At 35.7% G+C, this 14,994-nt stretch overlaps 1 protein-coding gene across 1 annotated transcript in view; it reads right to left on the bottom strand.

The window, feature by feature from the left end:
• The window catches only part of LOC123312108, a 64,438-nt gene that overhangs the window by 16,496 nt on the left and 32,948 nt on the right, over positions 1 to 14,994 (bottom strand). The window lies entirely within an intron of this gene.

Consider the following 14,994-nt stretch of genomic DNA (forward strand, 5'->3'; position numbering starts at 1 on the left):
GAGCAGACAGAGAACACCAAGGTCCTATCTTGCCTAATTACCAAGTCTCCTAGAACTATTCCGCAAGATCTGGGAACAAGGAGATGTGCCACAAGACTTCAGAGATGCTTTAGTTATCAACCTCTATAAGAGCAGAGGCGATACGTCAAATTGCAACAATTACAGGGGCATAGCGTTGCTTAGCGTGGCCGGCAAAATTCTCTCGAAGATTATGGCTAATCGTCTGATTCCACACTTAGAAAAGATTTTACCTGAATCCCAGTGCGGCTTTCGACCAAATCGAGGTACGGTGGACCTAATTTTCACACTGCAACAGCTGCAAGAGAAGGCCCGTGAACAGCAATCAAGGATCTATACAGCCTACATCGATTTAAGTAAGGCATTCGATTCGGTGAATCGGAAGGCGCTATGGAAAATCATGGTACGTCTTGGAGTACCCGAAAGTGTTTAAAAGCCTTCATACCAACAACACCGCTAGAATACAGCATAATGGCTCTACAACCGACCATTTTTAACCAACTCTGGAATAAAACAAGGCTGCGTGTTAGCGCCATTACTGTTCAATACTTCCGCCATAGCTGTCTCGATAATTGCTGACATGAGTATGCCTGTAAGAGATGTTGGAATAAGATTCAGATTTGATGAAGGCCTACTTAACCTGAAGCGCCTCAGAGCAAAAACCCGTTCAAAGGTTATGACGGAACTTCAATAAGCAAACGACTGCGCACTTATCGCTAGCAGCCCAGAGGATCTACAGATAATGCTGGACACCTATAAACATATACGAAGCTTTTAGCCTTAGACCCAATATCGACAAAACCAAAATCCTGGTAATTCCCCCAGAAAGCCTTCAAACGCATATCAGCTCGGAGAATGAAACCCTAGAACAGGTCGAGAAATTCAAGTACTTGGGAAGCTTCATAAATACTAGGGCTAACCTAGACACGGAAATACATAACTGTATCAATTCGGCATCACGGGCATTCTGGAAGCTGAAGGTCAGAGTGTTTCAAAATCGCGACCAAGACAGCTGTTTACAAAACAGTCGTCCTCCCAACGCTTCTTCATGGAAGCGAAAGCTGGACGCCCTACAGGCGACATATTACAGCTTGAACAAATGCAACAACGTCATCGAAGACAAATAATGCACATCAGATGGTTCCACAAAGTTTCGAATGCAGAAGTCTTGCACCGCGCGAGTTGTACAACAATTGAGACTTAAGTAACGAGGGTCCGACTCAGATGGAGCGGCTACATTCTGAGCATGCAAGACACAAGACTCCCCAAAATAGCTCTGTATGGCGAATTGGCAGAGGGAGCCCGGAAACCAGGAGGCCAGTATAAGCGATTTAAGGATACACTACATCAATCCCATAAATCAATTAATGCATAACTGGGAACAACTAGCGTTAGACAGGTCCACAGTGGAGGTCTTTGGTAGACAGTTATAATGGAGACTCGAGAAGAATTCAGCGGCGGCCAGATCTGGTCGGTGACTATCCATGCCCGGAGTGTGGGAGGATCTGTAGGTCACGGTTGGGTCTCTTCAGTCACAGGAGGGCACACAGTCGCAATTAGCCCCAAGAAATTATAAGTCTGTTCTTTTTTATGTCTTTTTGTAGATTAATTCCTGGTAACGGGATACAGCAATGAATGAAGGAATTACCAAGATACAGGGTGCTTCATTATATTTCTATATTTAAGGTTAATATTATGTTAGATACCGTCTGATGAATCGTCGATGTCGAAATATCAGAGTTAATATTAGAATGAGCTGATCACAATTCAAAATAGCACTTCCTGCTACTTTATCTTTGCTTTCTGGCAAGATTTTCCGGCATTTTTGAAGCAAAAAAAAATTTAAGTAAATAAAAGGCTATAGCAACGTTGTTTTGACATCAATGGCATTTCATTAGTGCCAACCTTACTCCGTCTTAAGAACTTAAGAAAAATACTCCACTACCTACCAACATCATTTATGAATTGAATGAGGGCTGCATTTTGCGTGAATGTTTCCCGAAAATATTTCGTAGGTTTTTAAAGATAAGTATTTTGGTGTTGCAGAGGTGACGTCATACACAAAAATGTTTGAAAATAGCAAATCGTTGCCAATCGCTTTTGTCCTCATATCGCGATGTAAAGCTCCAAAACTATTCATTTTGGCGGATATTGATAGTGATAGTGACGTCACACAGAATATATTTTGAAAATATTTTTGAACGAAGTCCAAGGCCAAAATCTTATGTATCACATTTTGGATTGTCATGACTTCAATTTTTTTTTTGTACCGAATCCATAGGTATGGTAATGGATTTAAATAATTTCAACAAAACGTATAGAAGTGAGAAGAACGGAGCTAACTACACAACCCGCCCGGCAATGCTATGAAAATAGCTTTTCAATAATATGGTTTGAAAATTTTGTCCGTTTCCTGTCTACCCTATCAACACTAAAACCATTGAGTTTTGATACTCAAAGCTTAAACTTCGAAATTACGAGTATGTATTGATTTCTAGTTAGCTTAGACCAGTTTCATGCATAAAAAAAATATTGCGTTACCATAACTCATTAGAAGTGTCAAAAAAGTAAACCAGAGTTACGCAATAATTAGAAGAAAGAAGATGTCTACCGAAATTGTAAAATTGGACTATCGAGCTATCATCAAGTACCTGTATTTAAAAGAAATAAGAGGTAGGCAGATTTACGAAGATATGCTTACTACCCTTGATCAATGATCAATGTCCTTCTTATGCGACCATAAAAAATTGGACTGCAAGCTTCAAAAGAGATAAATTTTCCATTGAAGATGATGACCGATCGGGAGGGCCAGTTTCCGTGTCAGTCCCCGAAAATATCTATGCACTTTATGACCTTATTTTATCAAACCGTCGAATTCTGCTAAAACGGATATCTGAAGCACCGAATATTTCATACGAACGCGTTCAATAGTTTGAATGTTGACCTAAAGAGTGCAAGGGTAGAAAGCATCGCGTTCGATCTGTGCCCGATTTAAAAATGATGTAGATCTCTTAAACCGAATTGTTACTATGAATGAGACTTGGGTACATTTCTACGATCCAGAAACAAAGCAACAATCGATGGAATGACGACGCTCTGGTTCTCCAAGACCTAAGAAGTTTCGTGTTCAAAAGTTCTTGCTTCTGTTTTTTGGTATTGCCATGAAGTAATCAGGATTGATTTTTTGGATGAGGGTAGAACAATAACCGGAGATTACTTTACTGACTACGGGAAAAAATTAAAGAGAAAAGAAGCGGAAAGTTATCCAAAGGTGTTTTGTTTTTGCAGGACAACGCCCCTGCACACAAATCTCGTGTTGCTATGTAAAAAATTCGTGATTTAAGGTTTGAATTACTAGAACAACCCCCATATTCATTATATTAGTCACCATCTCTTTCCTCAACTGAAAAAAAGTTTAAAGGGTCGTAAATTTTCTTTCAACGAGGAGTTAATAAAAGCTCTGGATGTCTGGTTTGCAGAGCAAGAAGAACCATTTTGTTTTAAAGTTCTAGAGACGTTGCAGGTTCGCTGTAATAAATGTTTCCAATAAAGAGGAGAATATGTTGAGTAATGAAATATTTTGACATTGAAATTTTGTTTGGTTCTATAGAAGGCTACGAATTTTTCAATATATCCTCGTAACTCTGAAGTCAAGTACCTGTTAATGTTGTCCGATCCACATTTCTTCTTTCTGAAAAATGATTTTTCTTTTCCTTTATTTTCGAGGCACTTGCAATATTATGAAATTCTTTCACTTCATGGTCAATATGGTTAGAGACTGTTGCCCATTATGTTTCCTGTAATACTCACCTTTGATGTCAATCGGTACTTAGCTACTTAAGTAGGTATTATTTGCCAATGCAACATCTGAAAATATTCAAAATCTTGTTGTGAAATTTTTTCCTTTTTACTGGCATTTTTATATTATAATATTCTAATTCTAAGGATATATTCTAAGCTTTCGAAAAGCATTTCGGAATGCAAAACCTTTTCTCAGAACACAATTTCTTATTAGATATTCATTGATAATCAGGTATAATTCAGACGCATAAAACCTTTCGATAGGAATAGCCTGCAAATACTAAATTCTAAAGGCGGAAACACATTATTAACACGCGACGCGACCTAATGACACGTGATGCGTGTTGAGTCGAATCAAATGTATTGTTTTCTATAGACCAGAATCATACTATGAACAACCGACGCGACGCCACGCGCGTACAATTTACGCGTCAGCTCGCGTCGCGTATTAATAAATAATGTGTCATCATTCGGAGTACCAACAGAAAGTCCCATAGAAGAAGGATATATGCTGAACAAGGTTTCGATATCATTTGAATTCATCAGAGCAACTCAAATGACACTCCCATAGAAATGAATGATTAATATTTTGGATAACACTCGATATGTTTCGTTGTATTCTCTGATGAGGTCAAATGAGACCAAAATCATGATTAGGATCTACTCCCCCGACCGATGCTTTGTGGCTAATTCAATTCAGATCGTAGCACTTTTGGATATTGATATGGACGTGTGTTATATAAGTCTGATTCAACTCTCATTGGGATTTATGTTTTCAATATTTTTATTGATGTATGAAATAATGCTTCACAGTTATTTGTTTAATGAATTTTGATTGTTGAACTTATTTGGGTGTTATACTATCATTCAATATATCCCTGGTGTCTATATGCATTTGCCCATGTACCTAAATTAGGCCGAGTTAAAAGCATGCTGACACAATAGGACAGTTTCTCTCCATACTTGAATATCTGATAGATACGGGAAAAAAGCCTAACGCAATGTTTCCATGAATAAATCCTTCATTTCTTTTTTTCTGGCCATAGAAATTATAAATTGAAATTATTAAAAAATAATAAATAAGTACTCTCTTCCGTTTTTTATTTGTGTAATATCCTTTTTTTTGTAAAGCAGCAATTTCCTCGAAATTGCTAAGAGTTAGGAAAAATGTCAGGGCATTAAAACCTTCGCAAACGAAACGAGGAATTTATTTTCAGCTTTAAAATATACCAGTAGCACACTTCGAAAGAATCCAGGGGAGATGAAAAAAACGACTTCTATCTCCCTGTTGATTTCTAATATCATTTGGCATGTACGTGCCCCCCCAAGCGTCGAAAAGCTGATTTTGCTATGGTAAAACCGTAAAAAACTACTTTCATCAAGCTTGCAGCTAGGCGTGCCCCCCAGAACCTATGTGTACCCCCCTCCCATAATATCATTCTGGGTGCGCCACTGGATTAGAGTCCCGACTCGGGATCTGTGTCCAGTCCCGACTGACGAAATCAAATGACTCAATTACCAAACAAGTCTCTTGGTCAAAGATTATAGAGTATCTCTATAATCTTTGCTCTTGGCCTTACTCGTGATCCTTGTCCAGTCCCGACATTGTAAAAGGGTTTTGAGGTTATGTTCGCGAATCGTATAATATTATTTATGAATAGTTGCGACGAAATTCAAGGAGTGATTCCTTATCAAAAAATAGTGTGGGTTTTTTCTAAATCAAGATTGAAAAGACAAGAGAAAATGCTATTTTGGAATTTGAGAATGGAAGGAGCAGCAAAGTATGCAATTCTAACTGATGAGAAAGTTGAGAATTGCTTAGTGTAAATTGATCCAGAGGAATTGACAGACGTAATTTTTGATTCAGAAGTGAACCTCTTCCTTACGGCCATTCTTGACTAAAAAAATGTGATCGGGAAAAGAAGCTGCCAAATAGATTTGTGAAATCTGCGATATTTTATATGAAATAACGATACAATGCTGTGGCACCTCAATAAAATGTATTTTTATTTGAAGTGTATGAAAATTTTGCTAAAAAGGTGAAGGTAGTGGTTGTTTCTAAAATGTTCACCTTATAGATGTTTCATTTGAAGATTGCTCTTTTTTCTCTTCATAAATGTGATGATTTGAAAATAAAATACACTTTAACAACATATATCTTTAACAACTCATATCTACATGCACGATTGAAATATGAATCATTGTTTCTATTTGACTGGGTATGTCCCGCTTATGATTTGTTCTGAAAATTGAGTTTTTTTGCTACTCCTTTCACTGCTTGATAATTTCAAAGTACCAGTGCAGTGCATCGTTGAATTTGGGGCCGAATATGAGTCCCGAATTTAAAGAGGTCACTCAGGACTGGACACGAGTCCCGAGTCGGGACTCTAGTCACAGCCTTATATAAAACACGAGCCGGTGGTCTTTGATATAAGTATTTCAAGAATAGCTCGTAAAGTGAAGCAGCTGTCGCCTGAACAAATAATAATAATAATACGATCAGTTCGGATCTTGCGTTGTGAAGCAAAACCCTCTGGTGGAATATGGAATAAGACTCCACTTGTTGGCGATATCCTAGGAACAGTTATTCTCATTATTTTTGAGCAAACAATAGATTTGTTCGTAGAGTGGTTTGCAACGGTTGTGACCTGTATAGAGCAAGCTTAATTTCATTTTAGGATAGCGAAAATCCATTTGTGCTTGCTCGGTACAGTTCACAACCGTCATGTGAACCAAAGATTATAGAGTTCTCTATAATCTTTGATGTGAACCACTCTACAAACAAGCCTATTGTTAGTGAGCATTCAATGATAAAATATACGTGGTGACGTGATGGCAATGCTATATCTGTACCTCGGATGAGGTCACACATCAGGTTATGGACGCTGTAGATAGCAATGGGAGGAATATGGAAAGCTTGAGATGTTTGATCACGGAGACATTTCGAGAAACCTTTTCACCAATGTTCGATTCATTAAAAGCAGAAGTAATTAACCTCAAAATGGAAATACTATCTTTGAAGGATCAGAACGCCAAACTATTGAATATCATCGGCGGAGATCCTCAAGGACCTCAAGTATCATATGCTGCACAAGCAAGTAAAAATAAAATGCTAGGAAAGGCCATGAAAGAATCTGCAAAGATTAAATTGAGCAAAGGATCATTATCGTCCAAAAATAATGGTGATTCTACCTCAAATATGTCAAATTCCAATGAAGTCATTCAAACAGATAAAACTCAAACAACACCTACCTTGGAAGTCTCTGAAACACAGCCTGCACTGCCAAATGCTGAATCATTGAACAGGACATCACGAACAATATCCGACGAGGGATTTACAGTGGTTGAAAATAAAAGGAGAAGAATTCGCCGCAGTAACACCATTCTGATGGGCACTGGTAAAGGTGATAACCTAACTATTAAATCGACACCTAAATTCCGATATTTACATGTATGTAACCTACACCCTGATATGGAGGAGAGTACAATTGTAAATCATCTGGAATATAATGGAGTTGAGGATGTAAAATGTACCAAAATGAAATCTAACAGACCAGAGGAGTATTCTTCGTTTAAACTCATGGTTCCGGAACATCTTTTTGACTCTATTAAAAACCCGGAGATATGGCCTGAAGGAGTAAGACTAAATAATTTTTTATTTCGTCTAGTGAAAACCAAACTCAACAGGATCGGATAAGGAAGAAATATTCTCTGGTTCATCAAAATGTTTAATCAATTGGAAATTGTTTCAACAAACTAGAATTGTTTATAAATAAGTTTGATGTGTCATTTGTCGCGATCACAGAACATTGGAAAAGTGAAGATGAACTTCTCTGCTACAAATTTCTAAACTATAATTTAATGTCATTTTTCTCGCGAGAATCGGGTAAGCATGGAGGCTGCGCCATATATTGTAGGAGTGGGATCTTCTGTAGGGAACGAACTGACCTCAAGATGTCGATTCCATTCGTATTCGAATGTTCGGCGGTTGAGTGTCTAATCGACAGTAAAAAATTTATTATCATTTGTATATATCGGCCCAGCTCTTCTAACATATCGGAAATAAATATATTTCTTGGGAGAATGCATAGCATCCTTATGAGAATAACAGATGAATCTGGTTTCTTTGTGATATCTGGAGATTTCAACATTGACATTCTTACAGATAATAGGGCGGCAGATAGGTTCATCTCACTTATAGAAGGTTTTAACGCGAAATGTAAAATTAGGGAACCTACAAGAATAGCACCAACATCTTCTACATGTATTGACAATATAATAACCAATATCGAAGATGACACATTTGTTAGTGTTGTCGAAGAGCATATATCTGATCATAGGGCACAAATATTTACTTTCCCCATTGGTAATGCTATAAATAATAGAAAAAAACAAATTCGCTTGATAAACGAGTCAACCACTGAGATATTTTTGACATCTTTGTCCCTTGTGGATTGGAACAAGCTCTCAACTGATTTCGATACTGATGTTGATACCTTGTGGAATGAGTTCCACGAAACTTATAAACGAATTTTTGATGATTCATTTCCATATATTTCAATTAGAAATAATAACAAATTCAGAATTCCCATCACACCCAGGGTTCAGGAGCTCCGTAATTATTTAAACACCATATTTGTTATTTCTGAACATAATCCGGATTATAGGAGTCTTTATAAAGAGATGAAGCTTCGGTATGATAAGGAACTACAGAAAATGAATCAGGATTACTTCAGGAAACTGATTTCGGAAAGTAAAAATAAGTGCAAAACATCTTGGAATATACTAGGCAGGCTAACTGGTAAAGATCGAAATAAGGGAGATGTCCTGAATCATGGTGATGATCCAGAGGTCTTTGTTAATAACTTGAGTCATTATTTCGTCAGCATACATTCGGAAAATTCCAGAATTCCGGAGGGTACATATGATATTCATCGCAATAATAAATCTTTTTATTATTTTCCAGTAGACGAAAGGGAGTTAATGGATGTTGTCAAGAAAATGAAGAGTAAAAACTCCTGTGGTTATGATGACATACCTATAACAGTAATCAAAAAATCAATTCATATAATTGCTAAGCCTTTGTCACAAATTATTAATAGAGCTTTTACCGAGGGTTCATTTCCATCGGCCCTCAAATTAGCTACGGCTAATTTGAGGTAGAGGTATGTAGAGGTTTTATTACGATAAAACCTCTACATAAAAAAGGAGATACTGTTGATTACCACAATTATCGTCCTATCAGCTTGCTGACTTCATTCTCAAAAGTATTTGAAAAAATTTTGGTGAAACGTTTGTTGAATTTCTTTCATAAATTCGGGGTATTTTCAAGAAATCAACATGGATATTTGCGCAGTAAAAGCACCACCACGGCTCTCTATGAGTTGACATCAGGTATTGTTGAGACGCTTGAACAGGGTGAGGTGCCTGTTGGACTTTTTCTGGACTTATCCAAGGCCGTTGATTGCGTGAGTCACCAGAAATTGTTCAACAAATTGGAACTTTATGGCATTCGTGATAACCAACTTGAATTATTGCGTAGTTACCTGAGCAATAGGATGCAGAGAGTTTCAGTTAACACTGGCGATAAGGTTCACACGTCCAAAGATGAGATTATTGATATGGGTGTACCTCAGGGGAGTATTTTGGGGCCCCTACTTTTTATTTTATATATAAATGATTTGCCTTCAGCACTGTATAATGTTGTCCAAACATTGGTTAATATTCTTATGTTTGTGGATGACGCAAATGCACTTATTAGAAAGGAAGACATAAAATCCTGCATTGAGCAAACGCGGACAGTTTTTGATCTTATTAGCAATTGGTGTAGTCGAAACGGGCTCCTTCTCAATGTGGATAAAACTGAGTGCATTATTTTCAGGACTAATAGATCTAGGGAAAATTTTCCAGAAAATATCCAGTTCAATAATACCATCGTTGAAATAGCACAATCCACCAAATTCTTGGGAGTTCATGTCGATAATAAATTGAATTGGTCCGAACATATACATCAGTTGAGTAAAAAACTAAATAGTGCTCTGTATATGATAAGGGTATTATCCCGACGTGTAGACAGGCAACTTTTAAGATCTATCTATTTCTCAAGTTTCGATTCCTTACTTAGGTATGGAATAGTGATTTGGGGTAATGGTTCTGATGGCTGTAAGTTATTTATTATTCAAAAATACGCTTTAAGATCTATGCTTGGACTAAAATTTAGAGAAACTTGTAGAGGGCATTTCAGACAGAATGGAATTCTCACTTTTTATGGATTATACGTTCTGGAAAGCATACTTTTTATGAAAAAAAATCCACATTATTTTGAGAATTTAAAAAATTATAATAACACAAGACGTACTGTACCCTTTTTCTTTCCAATACATAAAAGGACACTAACTGAAAAAAACACTAAGTATATGTGTATAAAATTCTATAATACTGTACCTAAGAATATTTTGAATATAGTGAATTTCGCCAAATTCAAAAAAGAACTCACAAATTTAATTATAGATATCGAACCTTACTCGATTTCAGAATTTCTAAACTATTCCTATGTGAACACTATCGTATAATTTGTTTTTGTTTTCTATTGTTGACGGTTTCTCATTTTTTTGTATATTTGTATTGAAAATTCTGAGAATAAAGTTGTTGTTATTGTTATTGTTATTGTTATTTATAACTATTGGGACATACATTAAGGGGAAGTAATACCTCAAGAATCTCCATTCAAAAACGACATTCACTAGTTCTTTATTTACGATTTTAATTTATTACGTAAAGTTAAAGGACGTCTTGTTGTCACCCCGCCTCTTTTTTCCAATTTATTTGGTTTTTTATGAGAAAAAAAGTTGAACTTTAGTGTCTATGAAACTTGTTTTCACACTCATCGTTCGACTGTTTTTCAATATCCTATTTCTATTTTTCTTCTTAAATTTTTCTTTTTTTTTATTTCTATTTTTAGTCTTAAAAGATATTTTGAAGCTATTTGAACTTGTCAACTGTTCTTGTTGTTTTTCCTATGATGTTTTTTTTTTTTTTTGTAGATTTCTACATTTTTGTTTGTTTTCTTGTTAATTTTTGAGATATTGTATAACTTATTGGAAAATTGGCTTTGCTGTTTGTAATTAATAATAATAATGATAATAATTCGTAAATTGGCATGTCCGTTAAGATAAATAAATAAATAAATAAATAAATAAATAAATAAATATATTTCGACAAGATAGCGGCGGGGTGACATCGGCGATTCAACTCATAATATATTGCAAAAATTTTCATAGTTATACATATATACCAAAATTCAGGAATAACTGAAAATTATTCAATATTCCTAATATTACCTCTCGCGTGAAAATTTATAATTTTCAACTGTATCAGTTCGTAATTCCGGCTATCGCTCAGAGATTTGGCACATTTCCGTATTCGGTGTAGAATCCGTAAAGCAACCAATGTCGATCGTCTTGATCTCGAATCGTATGTACTACTTCCCATTAAGGATCGAAATATAGCGATAGAACCAAATATGTCTTGAGAAGCTTCTGTTGTGGAAAAACCACACAGGGTATCAAAGTTAAACAACAATGGATTAAAATGTCACAGCAATAGTAAATAACATAAAGAAATAACATTTAGCAATACAGCAACATATTTGTGACATTAGCATACCCTTCATTGATTAAATAAAATTGAAACTTCCCTCCGAGGCAATGAAGTCTTCAATTGAGGTTTTCTCTAAAACAGATAAAACCAAAGCATTCATTCAATATTACCAATATTATAAAATAACGATTTTTTCATTTTACTTTCTAATAGAAATCATAAATAAATCATACATATGGCTGCCTCTATAAGCTATAGAGTCATTCGTCATTCGGTGCAACTGTGCGCACTTTTGCCTTTCATGCCATACCCTGTTTCAAATGTTGGAGCTAGGAAAATTAAAACATATTCATAAGATAGAGAATTTTTTAATCTATAAAAAAACATCAAAAAGTAAACAAACAAAATCTTTTTTTTTTCCGCAAAAAAAAATTCAATAGTGAAAGTCGGAATGCGTTCACTTGTCCCGTATTGCGGGTAACCGTGCGCACCCTCACGGGGTAAGTGAACGCAGTGCTTAGTGAACCACACAATCAGAACAAATTACAAAATAATGTCATCAAAATGTTACAATATTAGAGAAATGCTGTTTATTGTCAATACAGATGCGCCTTTTTACAAGCACTGCATGATTGTTCGTGCCACCATTCCTGGTGAACACAACACTTGATACATTCCCCTGTTGGTGGTTCTTCATATTTTTTTTAACGAATAGGACAATATTGATCGAGTCTTAACCAAGAAAATCAATAATGTCATAATTTATTCCTCACCATAGACATAGAGACATGGACTGAGCAATGTCAGCATGAAATTGGCTTTTTTATAGAAAGAGAGAAATGATCGTCGGGCATTTACCTGTCTCTTTTTTGTTCACATAGAGGTGAGTGTAGACCAATCAAAATTCTAGAAAAAGACAACTGCATGCCCGACGTGCGTTTCTTTCTGTCACTTTATTTGACCATATTTCATGCATAGATAGAAAGCGAAGGCACAGTCCATGTCTCTATGTCTATGTTCCTCACTGAACTAATGTCCATATAATGAATCTATGCGCATACTTACCCGCGCACACTTTCTCCAGTAAGCCAAAATTTTAATTGACGTTCTTATAGAGTTGAGCAGCTGAGAGAACCTAAAATTTTTTATTAAATATTTAGATTAATATGCGCATGATCGAATAAAATATTGTTTAACACTGTCGGACTCGGAACTTGGAACTGGCAGAATTTGCAGAGATGCTAAAAATTAACAAGAAAACTAGTGAATTTGATTGATTACAAATTAAAAATTAACGAAACGTCGCACGGCGCAATCCTATGAAAAATTAATTAGGCGATTCTGCGCCCTTTATCACCCCTCTTTCATACATTGCATATAGTCGAGATATACGCACTGCGCACACTTACCCTCTGCCCTCAGTTATGCCGAATGCCTCTAACAGAATTTGAAGTAATACATACATTGAGATTATTTCCCCAGAGTTATACCTTCCGATTTTCATGGCAATTAGAAATAAACGCTTAAATTATCAGCAAAAAACGAAAGAAACTCAAGTTTGTTTTTTTCCCACATTTCATTGAGTCTGTCGTTATTCCATCCACACATTTTAATTGAAGTTATTATAATTTAGGCAATGTCCCAATAGTTATTAATCAACCTGTGTACTGACATTTCAAAAGTTTCCTTCATACATTGATGCATTATATCAGGTACATCCACTTTCAATGGTTTCCTCAAATTTCTCATAACCTGAGCGAGTTTTAAATTAACTTGATGCTACCTATTATGAGTATTACGGTTTATGAATACCCAAAAAGTAATATCTTGTCAGGAAGCACTCTATTCATTCAACAAATTTCGAATAATTATTACTAGCATAATTATACCGAAGGCAAATAATTGTGAAAATTACCCGGTAGATTAACCAGATTATGCGTTATATTACCTCATTACTTGAATGGTGATATACCAGTTCTCGCGAAACGTGAATTCCCCTAGATGGCACTATATGAAAATTTAACCCCCTTGGTCCCCTGAGCTCAATATGTGCCTAATCTGAATACTCACTCTAATATAACATACCGAGTAAGTGCAAAACACACACTTTTTTACACACGAGCCGCCACTATGTTGAAGTAAATAATATATTAAGAAGAAATAATATATTATGTCTTTAATATTAATGCAATATATGACAATAAGGATATACATTTTCCAGAATTCAATATAACTGTATGCCGTTAATTTTTCATCGAGTAATTCAAATTTTATCTTTTCATCTATTTCAGCCTGGCCTTTATCAATTGGAAAGATCGTGACGTACTTCGAAAAGGATCAGACCATAGTTTCAGTATCAGAACTGTACATCTACTCCACAGTAGTCATCGTCAACCTTTATGTGAATGCCATTTTCTCCCATAATGCTACCTTTGATCTTTTACACATCGCGATGAAAATGAGGATAGCTTGTTTGTCGCTGATGTACAAAAAAGCACTCAAATTGAGTAATAGTGCTGTGGAAAGAACCACTGTTGGCAATATCATCACGATGCTATCAAGCGATGTCGGAAAATTCGAACAGGGATTTTTCCTTTCACATTTCGTTTGGATTCACCCATACTCACATTAGTTCCACTTTATCTTCTGTACAATCAAATTCAACTTAGTGCTCTCTGGGGAATTATATTTTTATCAATATTCATACCCATACAAGGTGAGTATATTTTAACTCTGTAATTTTCATTGGATATTCAGGCAGAAATAACAATTTCCGCTTTTCCAATGGAAACAGATATACCTACCATGTGTGCCTTCATTGGAAAGATCACACAAAAGTATTTTGAGAAAAATTAAATTCATAGTTTTTCAACCAATTATTCAATAGGCGCCACATGATAGGTTTATGTTTGTATCTATATAAAAAACGAAAAATGGATGGAGCGAGGGATGGAGTTCCGGGTTGGAGAAAAATATTCAATTTTATTGCCAAGAAATAAGTAGGTACAATCGTAACACAATTTACGCGTTTCAGAGTCTCAATTTTGAGTTATTGGTGGAGAAACAATTAAACAAAATTGAAACAAAAAAGTCGGATTCCATTTTTCGTGAGCTTTCAAACGTAGAACATGGATAAATGGAATGGAAAATAAACATTCCAAAGACTGGAGTGAGATAGTTGCTTAGTGTCGTAATTGAGAAAGTCGATTCGGACATCAAAAATTTTCTTGAAAATTTCCGCACATTTTAAAGAAGATACAAAGACCAAAAAATTTAGAGGGTTGATGGGGATGGCACAGGGTGCAATAAAAATCCTTCAAAATGCATAAAAATGTGGTAAAATTGAAACAAAAATTAACCTCTTTCAGGATTTTGTTGCCAAATATTTTTCTTCTGAGATAATGATTTTTTTTCCATAATTTTGACGCGCACTGTATATGGCTTTCTTTTCAGTACTCCTAGGAAATATGACGTCATCTAAGAGATATAAACTTCTACAACGAACTGATGAAAGGGTCAGATTGATACACGAACTTCTAACTGGTATTCAAGCCATCAAAATGTGTTGTTGGGAAA

Source organism: Coccinella septempunctata, chromosome 4 (assembly GCF_907165205.1).
Source record: "Coccinella septempunctata chromosome 4, icCocSept1.1, whole genome shotgun sequence".
NCBI classification, from domain to species: domain Eukaryota; kingdom Metazoa; phylum Arthropoda; class Insecta; order Coleoptera; family Coccinellidae; genus Coccinella; species Coccinella septempunctata.